Source organism: Haliotis rubra, unplaced genomic scaffold, assembly GCF_003918875.1.
Source record: "Haliotis rubra isolate DU_JTF1 unplaced genomic scaffold, ASM391887v1 Scf194, whole genome shotgun sequence".
NCBI classification, from domain to species: domain Eukaryota; kingdom Metazoa; phylum Mollusca; class Gastropoda; order Lepetellida; family Haliotidae; genus Haliotis; species Haliotis rubra.
In genome coordinates this window covers 1,132,858-1,151,147 of record NW_025765936.1, presented here as the reverse complement: position 1 = coordinate 1,151,147, position 18,290 = coordinate 1,132,858, and positions in this window count along the sequence as shown.

The following is an 18,290-nucleotide window of genomic DNA, read 5'->3' as shown; positions in this document are numbered from 1 at the left end:
TCTATTCTGTGCGTCTACCGAAAATACCGAGACAACGAATGCATTGAATTGACGAATGGATGTCTCATAATTTGAGAAAATGTCGCATCTGAACGTGAAATATATGTGACGTAATGCAAAAGTGTTTTTTTCCCAATTAAATAACCGATGCTTGCATTTGGCGACATACAGAAAACAACCCAGTTAATCGCGGTTTCGTTATCTGTCACAAAAGGCGACATTTACTACGTATCCAAGTTTGAAAAGTCATTTTCAGTACTTTTGCTTTGCCGAAGATGACAGTGGATGGTATCGACACACAGGAAGGTTCGGTTCAAATAAAAAACCAGAAAGACAAATAACATGACACAGACTGGCAAAGTGTTTCCTTACATCATTCACTGATGTATACTAGTATATACAATCCCCAAAACAACGGATCACTGAATATATAGTTCTTTAACAAAAAGTATAAAGTAAACATATACTTTACTAAATGTAGACGAACAATTTATTGCACCCCTGTTTAGAATGAAGAATTGTTAGTCTTTATGTTGTTTGATTAATATAGTGATGCCCTATGAATCGCCTGGTGCACGTTAGTATAAAACATTATATAATTTTCAGGTTCCATGTTCTATTACGTAATCCATATTACTCTGAAAGAAGAAATCCTAAAGTCTCATGGGGATCTGTCTGTATGTACGTCAGCTTCGACATTGATTCTTCGTTTCCTTGCTCCTTGTCTAATTCCACACTTGGCACCGGTCTCATGAGGATCTGTCTGCATGTACGTCAGCTTCGTCATTGATTCTTTGTTTCCTTGTTCCTTGTCAAATTCCACACGTGGCCCCGGTCTCATGAGGATCTGTGTGTATGTACGTCAACTTCGACATTGATACTTTGTTTCCTTGTTCCTTGTCTAATGTCACACTTGGCACCGGTCTCATGAGGATCTGTCTGCATGTACGTCAACTTGGACATTGATTCTTTGTTTCCTCGTTCCTTGTCTAATGTCACACTTGGCACCGGTCTCATGAGGATCTGTCTGCATGTACGTCAGCTTCGGCATTGATTCATTGTGTCCTTGTTCCTTGTCTAATGTCACACTTGGCACCGGTCTCATGAGGATCTGTCTGCATGTACGTCAGCTTCGTCATTGATTCTTTGTTTCCTTGTTCCTTGTCAAATTACACACTTGGCACTGGTCTCATGAGGATCTGTCTGCATGTACGTCAGCTTCGACATTGTTTCTTCGTTTCCTTGCTCCTTGTCTAATTCCACACTTGGCACCGGTCTCATGAGGATCTGTCTGCATGTACGTCAGCTTCGTCATTGATTCTTTGTTTCCTTGTTCCTTGTCAAATTCCACACGTGGCCCCGGTCTCATGAGGATCTGTGTGTATGTACGTCAACTTCGACATTGATACTTTGTTTCCTTGTTCCTTGTCTAATGTCACACTTGGCACCGGTCTCATGAGGATCTGTCTGCATGTACGTCAACTTGGACATTGATTCTTTGTTTCCTCGTTCCTTGTCTAATGTCACACTTGGCACCGGTCTCATGAGGATCTGTCTGCATGTACGTCAGCTTCGGCATTGATTCATTGTGTCCTTGTTCCTTGTCTAATGTCACACTTGGCACCGGTCTCATGAGGATCTGTCTGCATGTACGTCAGCTTCGTCATTGATTCTTTGTTTCCTTGTTCCTTGTCAAATTCAACACTTGGCACTGGTCTCATGAGGATCTGTCTGCATGTACGTCAGCTTCGACGTTGATTCTTTGTTTCCTTGTTCCTTGTCTAATGTCACACTTCGCACCAGTCTCATGGGGATCTGTCTGCATGTACGTCAGCTTCCGCATTGATTCTTTGTTTCCTTGTTCCTTGTCTAATGTCACACTTGGCACCGGTCTCATGGGGATCTGTCTGCATGTACGTCAGCTTCGACGTTCATTCTTTGTTTCCTTGTTCCTTCTCTAATGTCACACCTGGCACCGGTCTCATGAGGATCAGCCTGTATGTACGTCAACTTCGTCATTGATTCTTTGTTTCCTTGTTCCTTGTCTAATGTCACACTTCAGCTTCAACATTGATTCTTTGTCTCATGGGATCTGTCTGCATGTACGTCAGCTTCGTCATTGATTCTTTGTTTCCTTGTTCCTTGTCTAATGTCACACTTGGCACCGGTCTCATGAGGATCTGTCTGCATGTACGTCAGCTTCGGCATTGATTCTTTGTTTCCTTGTTCCTTGTCTAATGTCACACTTGGCACCGGTCTCATGAGGATCTGTCTGTATGTACGTCAGCTTCGGCATTGATTCTTTGTTTCCTTGTTCCTTGTCTAATGTCACACTTGGCACCGGTCTCATGAGGATCTGTCTGCATGTACGTCAACTTCGACATTGATTCTTTGTTTCCTTGTTCCTTGTCTAATGTCACACTTGGCACCGGTCTCATGAGGATCTGTCTGCATGTACGTCAGCTTCGGCATTGATTCTTTGTTTCCTTGTTCCTTGTCTAATGTCACACTTGGCACCGGTCTCATGAGGATCTGTCTGCATGTACGTCAGCTTCGACATTGATTCTTTGTTTCCTTGTTCCTTGTCTAATGTCACACTTGGCACCGGTCTCATGAGGATCTGTCTGCATGTACGTCAGCTTCGACATTGATTCTTTGTTTCCTTGTTCCTTGTCTAATGTCACACTTGGCACCGGTCTCATGAGGATCTGTCTGCATGTACGTCAGCTTCGACATTGATTCTTTGTTTCCTTGTTCCTTGTCTAATGTCACACTTGGCACCGGTCTCATGAGGATCTGTCTGTATGTACGTCAACTTCGACATTGATACTTTGTTTCCTTGTTCCTTGTCTAATGTCACACTTGGCACCGGTCTCATGAGGATCTGTCTGCATGTACGTCAGCTTCGGCATTGATTCTTTGTTTCCTTGTTCCTTGTCTAATGTCACACTTGGCACCGGTCTCATGAGGGATCTGTCTGCATGTACGTCAGCTTCGGCATTGATTCTTTGTTTCCTTGTTCCTTGTCTAATGTCACACTTGGCACCGGTCTCATGAGGATCTGTCTGTATGTACGTCAGCTTCGACATTGATTCTTTGTTTCCTTGTTCCTTGTCTAATGTCACACTTGGCACTGGTCTCATGAGGATCTGTCTGCATGTACGTCAGCTTCGACATTGATTCTTTGTTTCCTTGTTCCTTGTCTAATGTCACACTTCGCACCAGTCTCATGAGGATCTGTCTGCATGTACGTCAGCTTCGGCATTGATTCTTTGTTTCCTTGTTCCTTGTCTAATGTCACACTTGGCACCGGTCTCATGAGGATCTGTCTGCATGTACGTCAGCTTCGACATTGATTCTTTGTTTCCTTGTTCCTTGTCTAATGTCACACTTGGCACCGGTCTCATGAGGATCTGTCTGCATGTACGTCAGCTTCGACATTGATTCTTTGTTTCCTTGTTCCTTGTCTAATGTCACACTTGGCACCGGTCTCATGAGGATCTGTCTGCATGTACGTCAGCTTCGGCATTGATTCTTTGTTTCCTTGTTCCTTGTCTAATGTCACACTTGGCACCGGTCTCATGAGGATCTGTCTGCATGTACGTCAGCTTCGGCATTGATTCTTTGTTTCCTTTGTTCCTTGTCTAATTCCACACTTGGCACCGGTCTCATGAGGATCTGTCTGCATGTACGTCAGCTTCGACATTGATTCTTTGTTTCCTTGTTCCTTGTCTAATGTCACACTTGGCACCGGTCTCATGAGGATCTGTCTGCATGTACGTCAACTTCGACATTGATTCTTTGTTTCCTTGTTCCTTGTCTAATGTCACACTTGGCACCGGTCTCATGAGGATCTGTCTGCATGTACGTCAGCTTCGACATTGATTCTTTGTTTCCTTGTTCCTTGTCTAATGTCACACGTGGCACCGGTCTCATGAGGATCTGTCTGCATGTACGTCAGCTTCGACATTGATTCTTTGTTTCCTTGTTCCTTGTCTAATGTCACACTTGGCACCGGTCTCATGAGGATCTGTCTGTATGTACGTCAGCTTCGACATTGATTCTTTGTTTCCTTGTTCCTTGTCTAATGTCACACTTGGCACCGGTCTCATGAGGATCTGTCTGCATGTACGTCAGCTTCGACATTGATTCTTTGTTTCCTTGTTCCTTGTCTAATGTCACACTTGGCACCGGTCTCATGAGGATCTGTCTGTATGTACGTCAGCTTCTGCATTGATTCTTCGTTTCCTTGTTCCTTGTTTAATGTCACACTTGGCACCGGTCTCATGAGGATCTGTCTGCATGTACGTCAGCTTCAACATTGATTCTTTGTTTCCTTGTTCCTTGTCTAATGTCACACTTGGCACCGGTCTCATGAGGATCTGTCTGCATGTACGTCAGCTTCGGCATTGATTCTTTGTTTCCTTGTTCCTTGTCTAATGTCACACTTGGCACCGGTCTCATGAGGATCTGTCTGCATGTACGTCAGCTTCGACATTGATTCTTTGTTTCCTTGTTCCTTGTCTAATGTCACACTTGGCACCGGTCTCATGAGGATCTGTCTGCATGTACGTCAGCTTCGACATTGATTCTTTGTTTCCTTCGTTCCTTCTCTAATGTCACACCTGGCACCGGTCTCATGAGGATCTGTCTGTATGTACGTCAACTTCGACATTGATTCTTTGTTTCCTTGTTCCTTGTCTAATGTCACACTTGGCACCGGTCTCATGAGGATCTGTCTGCATGTACGTCAGCTTCGACATTGATTCTTTGTTTCCTTGTTCCTTGTTTAATGTCACACTTGGCACCAGTCTCATGAGGATCTGTCTGTATGAACGTCAGTTTCGGCATTGATTCTTTGTTTCCTTGTTCCTTGTCTATTGTCACACTTGGCACCGGTCTCATGAGGATCTGTCTGCATGTACGTCAGCTTCGACATTGATTCTTTGTTTCCTTGTTCCTTGTCTAATGTCACACTTGGCACCGGTCTCATGAGGATCTGTCTGCATGTACGTCATCTTCGACATTGATTCTTTGTTTCCTTGTTCCTTGTCTAATGTCACACTTGGCACTGGTCTCATGAGGATCTGTCTGTATGTAAGTCAACTTCGACATTGATACTTTGTGTCTTTGTTCCTTGTCTAATGTCACACTTGGCACCGGTCTCATGAGGATCTGTCTGCATGTATGTCAACTTCGACATTGATACTTTGTTTCCTCGTTCCTTGTCTAATGTCACACTTGGCACCGGTCTCATGAGGATCTGTCTGCATGTACGTCAGCTTCGGCATTGATTCTTTGTTTCCTTGTTCCTTGTCTAATGTCACACTTGGCACTGGTCTCATGAGGATCTGTCTGCATGTACGTCAGATTCGGCATTGATTCTTTGTTTCCTTGTTCCTTGTCTAATCTCACACTTGGCACCGGTCACATGAGGATCTGTCTAAATGTACGTCATCTTGGACATTGATTCTTTGTTTCCTTGTTCCTTGTCTAATGTCACACTTGGCACTGGTCTCATGAGGATCTGTCTGCATGTACGTCAGCTTCAACATTGATTCTTTGTTTCCTTGTTCCTTGTCTAATGTCACACTTGGCACCGGTCACATGAGGATCTGTATAAATGTACGTCATCTTGGACATTGATACTTTGTTTCCTTGTTCCTTGTCTAATGTCACACTTGGCACCGGTCTCATGAGGATCTGTCTGCATGTACGTCAGCTTCAACATTGATTCTTTGTTTCCTTGTTCCTTCTCTAATGTCACACTTGGCACCGGTCTCATGAGGATCTGTCTGTATGTACGTCAGCTTCGGCATTGATTCTTTGTTTCATTGTTCCTTGTTTAATGTCACACTTGGCACTGGTCTCATGAGGATCTGTCTGCATGTACGTCAGCTTCGACGTTCATTCTTTGTTTCTTCGTTCCTTCTCTAATGTCACACCTAGCACCGGTCTCGTAAGGATCAGCCTGTATGTACGTCAACTTCGTCATTGATTCTTTGTTTCCTTGTTCCTTGTCTAATGTCACACTTGGCACCGGTCTCATGAGGATCTGTCTGCATGTACGTCAGCTTCGGCATTGATTCTTTGTTTCCTTGTTCCTTGTCTAATGTCACACTTGGCACCGGTCTCATGAGGATCTGTCTGCATGTACGTCAGCTTCGTCATTGATTCTTTGTTTCCTTGTTCCTTGTCTAATGTCACACGTGGCACCGGTCTCATGAGGATCTGTCTGTATGTACGTCAGCTTCGACATTGATACTTTGTTTCCTTGTTCCTTGTCTAATGTCACACTTGGCACCGGTCTCATGAGGATCTGTCTGCATGTACGTCAGCTTCGACATTGATTCTTTGTTTCCTTGTTCCTTGTCTAATGTCACACTTGGCACCGGTCTCATGAGGATCTGTCTGCATGTACGTCAGCTTCGACATTGATTCTTTGTTTCCTTGTTCCTTGTCTAATGTCACACGTGGCACCGGTCTCATGAGGATCTGTCTGCATGTACGTCAGCTTCGGCATTGATTCTTTGTTTCCTTGTTCCTTGTCTAATGTCACACTTGGCACCGGTCTCATGAGGATCTGTCTGCATGTACGTCAGCTTCGACATTGATTCTTTGTTTCCTTGTTCCTTGTCTAATGTCACACTTGGCACCGGTCTCATGAGGATCTGTCTGCATGTACGTCAGCTTCAACATTGATTCTTTGTTTCCTTGTTCCTTGTCTAATGTCACACACTTGGCACCGGTCTCATGAGGATCTGTCTGCATGTACGTCAGCTTCGACATTGATTCTTTGTTTCCTTGTTCCTTGTCTAATGTCACACTTGGCACCGGTCTCATGAGGATCTGTCTGCATGTACGTCAGCTTCAACATTGATTCTTTGTTTCCTTGTTCCTTGTCTAATGTCACACTTGGCACCGGTCTCATGAGGATCTGTCTGCATGTACGTCAGCTTCGGCATTGATTCTTTGTTTCCTTTGTTCCTTGTCTAATGTCACACTTGGCACCGGTCTCATGAGGATCTGTCTGCATGTACGTCAGCTTCGACATTGATTCTTTGTTTCCTTGTTCCTTGTCTAATGTCACACTTGGCACCGGTCTCATGAGGGATCTGTCTGCATGTACGTCAGCTTCGACATTGATTCTTTGTTTCCTTGTTCCTTGTCTAATGTCACACTTGGCACTGGTCTCATGAGGATCTGTCTGTATGTACGTCAGCTTCGACATTGATTCTTTGTTTCCTTGTTCCTTGTCTAATGTCACACTTGGCACCGGTCTCATGAGGATCTGTCTGCATGTACGTCAGCTTCGGCATTGATTCTTTGTTTCCTTGTTCCTTGTCTAATGTCACACTTGGCACCGGTCTCATGAGGATCTGTCTGTATGTACGTCAGCTTCGGCATTGATTCTTTGTTTCCTTGTTCCTTGTCTAATGTCACACTTGGCACCGGTCTCATGAGGATCTGTCTGCATGTACGTCAGCTTCGACATTGATTCTTTGTTTCCTTGTTCCTTTGTCTAATGTCACACTTGGCACCGGTCTCATGAGGATCTGTCTGCATGTACGTCAGCTTCGACATTGATTCTTTGTTTCCTTTGTTCCTTGTCTAATGTCACACTTGGCACCGGTCTCATGAGGATCTGTCTGCATGTACGTCAGCTTCGACATTGATTCTTTGTTTCCTTGTTCCTTGTCTAATGTCACACTTGGCACCGGTCTCATGAGGATCTGTCTGCATGTACGTCAGCTTCGGCATTGATTCTTTGTTTCCTTGTTCCTTGTCTAATGTCACACTTGGCACTGGTCTCATGAGGATCTGTCTGCATGTACGTCAGATTCGGCATTGATTCTTTGTTTCCTTGTTCCTTGTCTAATCTCACACTTGGCACCGGTCACATGAGGATCTGTCTAAATGTACGTCATCTTGGACATTGATTCTTTGTTTCCTTGTTCCTTGTCTAATGTCACACTTGGCACCGGTCTCATGAGGATCTGTCTGCATGTACGTCAGATTCGGCATTGATTCTTTGTTTCCTTGTTCCTTGTCTAATGTCACACTTGGCACCGGTCACATGAGGATCTGTATAAATGTACGTCATCTTGGACATTGATACTTTGTTTCCTTGTTCCTTGTCTAATGTCACACTTGGCACCGGTCTCATGAGGATCTGTCTGCATGTACGTCAGCTTCGACGTTGATTCTTTGTTTCCTTGTTCCTTGTCTAATCTCACACTCAGCAAGATTCCATCTATTTAGGGTTCGCTTGTCACGCTGAAGACCCCGGTGGATTCCCTACTCACTCACTCACTCCGTCTATTTGACAACAACCTGTTGCTATCAGATCTCGATGAGACTGTCCAGTGATTGATGTAATGAGCATTAATCTACACTATCCAATAAGTCACCAAGTCACCAAGTCACCACTCGTTATGCCGCCTGATGGCATAGCCCAGAGGTTAAAGTGTTCACTGGTCACGCTGAGGACCCTGGTTCGATTTCCCACAAAGGTACAATGTTCGAAGCCCATTTCTGGTGTTTCTTTCTGTAGTGTGGCTGGATATTGCTAAAAACGGTGTGAACCCGTGCTCTTTGAAATTTCAGAGGATATTGAATTGTGTTGTTTGTTCTTCTGGGATCTGTCAGGTAATAGGGTTATCATCAGTTATTTTCTTTTGTAGAAGAACAAAGTTTTGGCTGAGTGTGAAGAGCTGAAGAAACTGAATGACATGATGGCCGCTAAACATTCGTTCTACAACCCGCCGGCCACACCTGATGGGGAGGCGGTGTGAGAGGTAGGTCCAGGGTTCATTAAGATACGTAGCGTTCACTATGCAGCACCTCCATAGGCCGCAACGGAGGAAATCCTTTGTCGCACTTTAGGACCAGGGTCAATCAGACCTAGCTTAGATACAGAGCGTTCACTATGCAGCACCTCCATAGGCCAAAATGGAGGAAATACATTGTCGCACTTTAGGACCAGGGTCAATCAGACCTAGCTTAGATACACAGCGTTCACTATCAGCACCTCCATAGGCCGAAATGGAGAAAATCCTTTGTCGCACTTTAGGACCAGGGTCAATCAGACCTAGCTTAGATACACAGCGTTCACTATATGCAGCACCTCCATAGGCCGCAATGGAGAAAATCCTTTGTCGCACTTTAGGACCAGGGTCAATCAGACCTAGCTTAGATACACAGCGTTCACTATGCAGCACCTCCATAGGCCGCAATGGAGAAAATCCTTTGTCGCACTTTAGGACCAGGGTCAATCAGACCTAGCTTAGATACACAGCGTTCACTATGCAGCACCTCCATAGGCCGAAATGGAGAAAATCCTTTGTCGCACTTTAGGACCAGGGTCAATTTTAAGATATTTTTTTTTATATTTTCGTTATGACAAGTTGTAATTAAGGGTTTTGCACTATTCTGAATGATAACTCCAAAACTCTTGAAATTTCTAGATGAAACAAACCATACAGATTAATCATAATAGGGCCTTTCCAATGCATTGGATTTATTTTTTTCATGGTTTTATGATGTCAAGTTAATTGAAAATAATGAATAATACTGAAAATGAGGATGTTATTGTTTCTGGAGCAGAAATCCAAAACTGTTTCTAATCCAAGAGGGAAGAGATCAGACTAGTGGTGAAGTGGTGCTTTTTGATGATTTGATGATACAAAACAGCAATAGGTTTTAATTCACTTAACTGTCAAGGGTATCCAGTGGCAATGGGGTGAGTGAGTGAGTGAGTTAACTGTTATGGTGTATCAGTCATATAGTAACTACTTTGGCAATGAGCCAAAGGAGGGGTACGAGACGCCAAACTCATGTTCAAAATAACAACAGTTCGGGAGGACATGTCATCTCCTTATGATGGCTGGAATTTCTAGAAACAACATTGGCAGTTGTTCGAGTTTCCCTCAGATGTGACTGATTGTGTTGCAGCAAGGCCTGGCCCCGGGGTCATGAAAATGACTTAAGTCTAAAAATTGCTTAAATCTGTCATTTTGATCTTAAGTCCAAAAAATCGTCTTAAATCGGGGATCACGTACATTTTTTAGTCTTCCGAGACTGCTACCTACCAGTCTTAAGTCCTTTTTGATGCCGAGTTTTTTTTCAGGCACACATTTTCATACGGTTTGAAAAGTGAACGTTGTGCGAGATTTGCGCTCGCGTGGTTCTGGATCAGCGTACGGCTATAAAATGACACAGAAATGTAGAATATTGAATTTCCTATCCGTTGGTATAAATATAAGTGTGACTACCTTGGCGGTTTGAGAAATAGACACTGATTAATGTTGTCCAAAATTTGGTTATGCTTTAAAAAACAGGAAATTTCTCCGCTTTTGCTCGTGCACCGATAAGAGCACTCTGCTACGATTTTTTTAATTTGGCGTCTTTACGGAGTGAGCGAAGGATTTACAGCATGATATCTGAACGTCATAAGTATATATGAAATGGGTTTATTTGCTTATGCATAACGTTATACGCTCAACATTAAAAATGACTCGAAATAAATGTCGAAAATGGATTTTCTTTTAATTTCGTATAAACACATCACATTACTGTATTGAATCTATTTTTAATTTGCTATTTCTTGCAACGATACTATTTCCATGTATGTTCTAAAGTATTGAGCCTATGCATGCTACGAATAGACGAATGGGTGTCTGAAAATTGGAGAAAATGCTACTGTACACAGTGTAAAGTCTGAATTTTTCTTTGTTTACATTTCAACAAGTGCTGTCTTTCGCGCACAGCGTTCGTTTTCATGCCCAATATCTTTCGTTTCATATCACCTAGACACTTGATTTTAGTGACAAAGACCATTTCTTATTTGATACTAAAATGTATGAGGAATTCAGTGATGCATTTGTCGCAGCTGAATATGAAATATACTTGATGTAATAGGCTTCTCAATATCGGCCTTTGCGAAACGTGATTTTGTAAACACTATCCTCTGCAATATGGCCGAAAGCGCACTTAGGCGTTCGTGATAGTGTATTTTCGAAAACATCCCAACCTTGAGACACTACTGTAAAATTCACCGCGGCAGGGATAAAGGCATCAGTTGACTTGTTTGGAACAGGTGCCTGCTACTAAAGTATTCTCCTCAATTAATTAAGAGTGACCGGACATAATGACATCATTCTAAAATTGCCATGGTAACTGTCTTAGTCTTAGTCTTAGTCAAGAGTTTGCTGCGACAGTTTCATGATCCAGTTTTATCTAAAATCTTAGCTAAGCAACTTTTTTTAGACTAAAGATTTTTTTGTGCTAAGCAAATTTTAGACTTAAGATTTTTTCATGACCCTGGGGAGCTTCTCCCTCACATGCTTCATGTTATGCTTTTTCACGCAACTATATTTATCTTCTGTCTTTTGCAGGTGTCAAAATTTAAGCAAAATGGATCGACACTTGTAAACAACACAAATTCTGACTGAGGTCATCAAAATTTTTGACCGAGGGAGCTTGAAACAGAACCTTACCACGATGATGCTGATGTATTTGCATGTTTCTATAGTAAAACAGTGTGCGTGTGTTCAGAATTCATGCTGTGGTGGAATAATTGTGATATAGAAAATGTAAATATTCTCAAAATGATAATAAACCTGTTTGCCTTTACATATTGTGTAAATGTTCATGACTTTGTGGACAACAGGAATAAGGCCTGACCTCCCCACGACCAAGTTGTATGCTTCTCTCGAGGGAAATATGGTCTGATAAAAACCTGTCTACGAAGGACAGTAAAACAACTAGACGATCACAGTTAGGGAATTAAAACTAGCACGTAACTTTTAACGTTTACAATAAATTAAGCTTTACTGGATACAAGAAGAGATCCCTTGAATTGCCCACATAGTTCAACTATCTGGGATAGATTTTTATGCTGAACTCCACGAAATGAGTAATTGGAATTGATAGATAAATCTATAAATTAGACAAAAATCATGAAATACCTGCGAATTCTGATGACAGAAATAAAAAATCTGAAATAAACCATTAAAATTCCTTCACGTAACACTATCAAGTTACCTTTTCTCCTATAGGAGTAGCTTTACATTGCGGAGACTTAGTAGCCAGTGTGTACAACGAGCAAGGGAACTGCAGGCCAATACTATGAAGTGAAAACAGGCGCTGATCTCATGCACGTGGAATAATCATTCGTAGTATTATACATTTTAGTGTAGATAATAGATTTGAAAATACTATGAATAAGATGTATGAATTGGAAACAGTAACGTCCTGAATGTTTAACTCCAATTCTCAGAGAGAATGCCCAATTGGAAACACGCCAATTGTAAAAAAAAATATCGACAGCTTTGTCGACACCAAGAATGAATAAATTGTGACACGTGTTTTGATTGCTACAAACAAAATAGCTATTTTAAGGAAATTTCTACTAATTGTACCAGTTTACTAGGTAGTACCGAGTGCGTATTTGACTTTGTGTTTATTTGTCTGCTAAACAAATACAAATCAAAAACGACTTCAGAAATATATGCCTGAGCATTCTCTCTGAGAATTGGTTTTAAGTCGTTTCATTGCTTTATGTATCATGACATACAGCGTTACCATTCTTGCTGCCTCCTTTCTAATGTCTTGGCATTCTGTCAAGAACAACTACGTCATACATGCATTCTGATGCCAGTCTGATAAAACCTACCTGTATTCTTGCCAAGTGTGATCCACTTAACACGCCAACATCTGACGCATCAGTGACAAATGCAACCTGAAGCAATCTGCTCTTTTGACTTGTCTCAGAAGTTCCCGATGTTTGTTTTTTTCAACTGAGCAACAGTTTCTGACTTTCTGACGTGTTCATAGTTAATGCCACCGGTTGGGCAGGTTGCACTCACCGTCTCCTGAACACCTGGTGTCATCACTGTGATTAGTGAACACCTGTGGCAGTATGGATATGTCGGGCGTAAATTCTAGTCCGGGCGTAAGTCAAATGTGCGCCCGGGCGTAACGTTAAAACGGTATGCATATCTTAGACGTAGCTAAAGTTACGCCAGACGTAGCGCTCTATATTTACGCCACCAACCCAGCAGGCATAAGCCAGGTGTAGCCCTGTAATGGCGGCAGTCGTACACCAATATCGCAGGCGACAGTTCTACAGAAACCGTGTATTGAGAGATAGGTCAAACCCTTTAGAAATATACGACGACCTTGATCTGTACAGAAGATTTAGATTCAGGAGAATTGACATTTTCAAGATAGTGGATACAATCAGAGGTGATATTGAATATGGTTCGTACCGCAATTCTACCCTTACCCCGGAAATACAGGTACTCGTAGCCTTACGGTTTTATGCTACGGGATCATTTCAAAATGTAGTTGGGGATACTGTCAATGTTCATCAGTCTACGGTTAATCGAACAATTCGCAGATTTTTATTGTCTCTTCAGCGGCGAATGAACCAGTGGATCTACTTTCCCGATCAAAACGAACTCGAATCACTGAAAGACAGTTTTTACAATATGGCAGGGTTTCCCGGTGTAGTAGGATGTGTGGACGGAACACATGTTAGGATCCAGGCTCCAAAAGAACAAGAATATAATTATGTCAACAGAAAAGGGTACCACTCTATAAATGTTCAAGGTGAATGTGATGCAAGTCTGAGAGTGTTAAACTGTATTGTAAAGTGGCCCGGCTCTGTTCATGACTCGCGGATGCTAAGGGAGAGTCAAATGTTTGTTGATTTTGAAAACAGACAAATAGACGGCATCATTCTCGGGGACAGTGCCTACCCTCTTCGCACCTGGCTGATGACACCAGTCAGGAATGCCAGATCAAGACAGGAGGAACGTTATAACTATGCACATGCATCAACAAGAAACTGTATTGAGAGATGCTTCGACGATAAAGCCCCGGTTCCATTGCGTTCACTCGGAGTTAAGATACCCACCAAAACGATGTTGCGCTATTATAAGTGCAGTGTTTGTGCTACACAACATGGCTATTGAGTTCGGGACGCCACTCGAAGACGACTATGAGGGCGATGACAATGGTGACAATGATTGGACATTCACAACGTAACCGAACCCCACAATGCCAAGTTAAAAAGAGACAGGATAATTCAGAGATTCTTTGGGCAGTAACTCAGCAGACTCAGCGTACATTCCATCAAAGTTTTCAAATAACAACAGAGATATACATTCTGAGAGCTCAATGTTATAATTCCAATACAGTTCCTGTACACTGCAATAATATTGTTGAATATTACATTAAAGATATTTTACTGTAATTAACTTGAATAAACATACTCATTTCATACATAACGTGACTAAGTAAGGTTTAAATGTAGTTGAATCATATCACTTTAAAGTTCAGTACAGTTGAGAATGCGCATATTACTTAGTCTGCATATCTCAGTTCAACACTCAGGAAGAATAGGAAGAGTGTAAATGTCTCCGCTCTTGCTCTCTCAGTTCCAACGTGTGTTCTCTCAGTCTGTGCTTTGGCCCTCTCGATCTCCTGAGCTAGCAGCTGCTGGTAGAGGTCATCATCAGTGGCCTTTCGCTTCGTGAGACGCGGCGCACTCTTGTCTAAAAAGGAGGGTCATGGTGTAAAAATTATTTGCAAATGTTAAACCGATAATTCATTAAAACATTCATGTCCTTAACATTTATAGATCGACAAAATTGTAAAATTGTAAATCAATGTAAAATCAATATCCAAAAAAATAAAATAAAATAGAAATGTTAGTTCTTCTGTGGGGTTTCGAACCAAGGTCACCAGTACAGAAGGCGACGTAACTAACCACTAGACCAATTATCTCCCTTGAATCAAGTAGACAAAAAATTTCTATAGTATTGTTTTTTTATATGTTGTCGAGTTGTGACAATCTACACATTTGAGACAAACAAGAATATACTTTATGGTGTAAAAACCCCAATTCAACTAGACCCATAGCCTTGAACAAATTTAGTAGATCTACTAAATTCTATCATTTGAAGATATGATAGATATAAATTTGCACTACTATGAACAAATCAATGTTCGTAAATTTATATGCGTAAATAGATTGATAAATGTTCGTAAACTGAACTAATCTACATTGGTAGATGTAGATCTGCTAATAAGAAAACAATTAAAAACATGGCCAGGACCTAGCCTACATACCATATTCAGAAGACTGAGGGGTGGTGTCAGGCCATTGGGGAGCAGTCACTGTCGTTGTTGCTGATGTTCCGACGGTCGTTGCTGATGACTGGAGTACTGACGAAGTTGATGGTTCAGGGAAATCTGATGATGCCCGTGATATCTGTGAAAACGGTGCCGAAACAGTATGGCCAGATTCTACACCTTCCTCTATACCGACAAGAGACGATGACTCTGTACCGATAATGTCTAAAACCCAGGACGTGTAAGCCGAGTCTTTGTGTTGAGGACTTCCTCCAGTTGTTGGGTTTTTATGCGCAGCAATGTCTTTCTTAGCTTTTCTCAAAAGATCCTTCCACTTTTTCTTTACTTCATCCAAATCCCGGGTTATGCCAGACGATCTCGAGTTGATCAGGTTTGTAATTTTCTTCCAAACGTCTTGTTTACGCCGATTAGTTATGTTGTTTGAAAGTGTGGAGATGAGAAGTTCCTTATTGTCTCCGTACATCTCCAAAAGACATATTATTTCATCATCAGTAAAGTTGGTTTTCTCGGTTTTCTTTGACCTTCCATGATTACGGCTGCAACGAATGTCCCGCGAAGTTGTTTCGCGCCATTTCCCGGTGGTATAAAAACGTTTGTAAATCTGAAAATAGCACACTGCGCCTCTACGTAAATCCGTAAGCCGGGCGTAGTAACGCCTGGGCTTAACCGACGTTGTGCATGACGTGTAAGAGCAGGGCGCTGCTAAGCCCGACGTAGTGTGTTACGCCTGACGTTAGCTACGCCCGACATGTGCATACGGCCACAAGTCTCCTGTGTGGTTATCTTGTTGTATTCCGACGCCGACAAAGGCTCAGGTGCGAGTATTTCCATGCTGTACATAACATCTCCAGAGATAATGCTGTATTTTGATGACCACACTAGGTCGGACAATATCTTCACCATTCCAGGGGGCAACATACCCATGGTGCTTAGAACGTCGTTTGTAAGCAAGCCGTTGCTTTCCTTAATCATCTTTTAGTGTTGAAGAGGACCTGATACCTGAACAATGACTACATTCACTTTACATATATGTACTGTGATATAATAGACAACAGTAACACATTGTAATTTAATGCAAAACAAGTGTTACCACGTAACCAAATTGTACAACACTGAAGATGAGTTGGTCGTCTTTCTACATTATCGTTTTTCACAAAAACTAAAACGTTTATGCACTACATCTAGCTTGCCATCGGTGAATGTGCCGGCATTTTACGTCTGTTACATAATTCCTACATAAATCGTTAATACATGTCCAACCACCTCCACTCTTTCCACCTATCGACATGATCGACATGATCGATACCATATCCAAATACGTCACGAAGAATACAGCAATTGGCATTTTTAATTCTGTTTGAAATTCTGTTTTCTATGACATCATCTGCTCATTGTAAGGTAAGTATACTGCATCGCAATTCTGGCCAGTTTTGACACATTACGAAATACACACAGTTAGTTTAGTTAACGTCAGAGTGAATTTTCAGCCATATTGCAGAGTGTTTATAAAATCACGTCACACGTACTCTTACACGAATCCCTGAATTCATCATACAGGTAATAAATATCAAATGGTCTTTGTCACCAATATCAAGTGTTTTCAGTTAAATCTAAGGAAATATATCTGATGCCGCGCTGGGAAAGGACCACGTCGTTTGAAATGTAAACAAAGTCGAATTCTGATTTCACTCTGTGTATCTGTTCGCCTACTTTGTTGCATACACTTGCTCATTAGTTTTTGTAGCAAGCGATAGTTAACTAAAATAGGTGTAATCCAATGATTTCCGAGATTCATCACAACATATTATAGTTTCTGAAAGCGTGACGCCATGACTGATGAAAAATTCACGCACGGCGACGATGGAAGTTCTCCTCATTTCTGACTATTTCCCTTGGTCACAATGAAAACAAAAAGAAAATAAGAACCAGCAGATTGTCAGAATGTTTCGGACAACTTACATGTCACATTTATGTATACACGTTACTTGAAACAACGAAATTTCCCGTCGAAAAATCCGGCGTATTTTGAGAATGTCTCTTCTCGATAGTGATGTCATACGTACGTGAACATTATTGCACATATTTGGTATTTTCATTGACGTGAGGTTATGAATGAAAATACACACGATCAATCTGTCCTACTGCTTACATTTAGAGTTCTTATGCTTTTTTCGTATTAGCACAAACTTTTCTCACGTGATTAATTTCATTATTATTATCTTTTGATTTGGGACTAGACAGGAGACCAGTCTAAATTCAAGTGGCACCAATTACGTCATAATCAAAGGGCGGTAACTCTGGACTGTTTAGCTCGGCAAACAAGGACCACATGATGGCATAACATTTCAGCACTTATTTTGAGGGACGTTATACTTTCATTGTAAGAAAAATGAGTGTATAATTTCAAACATTGATATCAAATACTGAAAATATTTCATTTTGTTTCACATAAGAATAACTGTGATTTTATCGTGTACACTTCCCCTTTATGATATACGATAAATCCTGTAAAGTAACACGTGACTTATATCCTGTAATGTGAGAGAGTGATCATCGTTTTACGCCGCATTTAGCAATATTCAAGCAATTATCGCGACATGTGGGGAATCGAACCTGAGTCTACAGCGTGACGAGGAGAAGCTTTAACCTTTAGGCTACCCTACAAACCTCTGTAATGTAATGCGCGACATATAACCCGTACAGTAATACATTGAGGCCCCTGATATGTATTATTCAATGAAAGTAGGAGGTGTTTTATTTGGGGTTCAACTACAGGAACATGCACCATTATCTATTTAGTTACGCTGATTCTCATCCGGCATTCCAAGCCACACTCTCAGGGTCTGGCACCTAATCGCCAGCACACAAAGTCAGCCATCTAACTTATTCAGCTACCGAGGCTGCCACAACAATGTAAGTCGGACTTCTGGTAGTGTGGACCACGGACTTTGTGCACCCCTCTGATAAATGTAAATTGGCACGACTCTCACGGCCGAAAGCTATGAATACCCCTTTGTGGACTCAACCCAACAAATGTACTAGAATCTGCACTTCACTGGCAAAGTGTAATCCCAGCTATAACGCTTTTAGCAGAGATTTCTGATGAATGTCTAAAGGGTTTTGTCGCT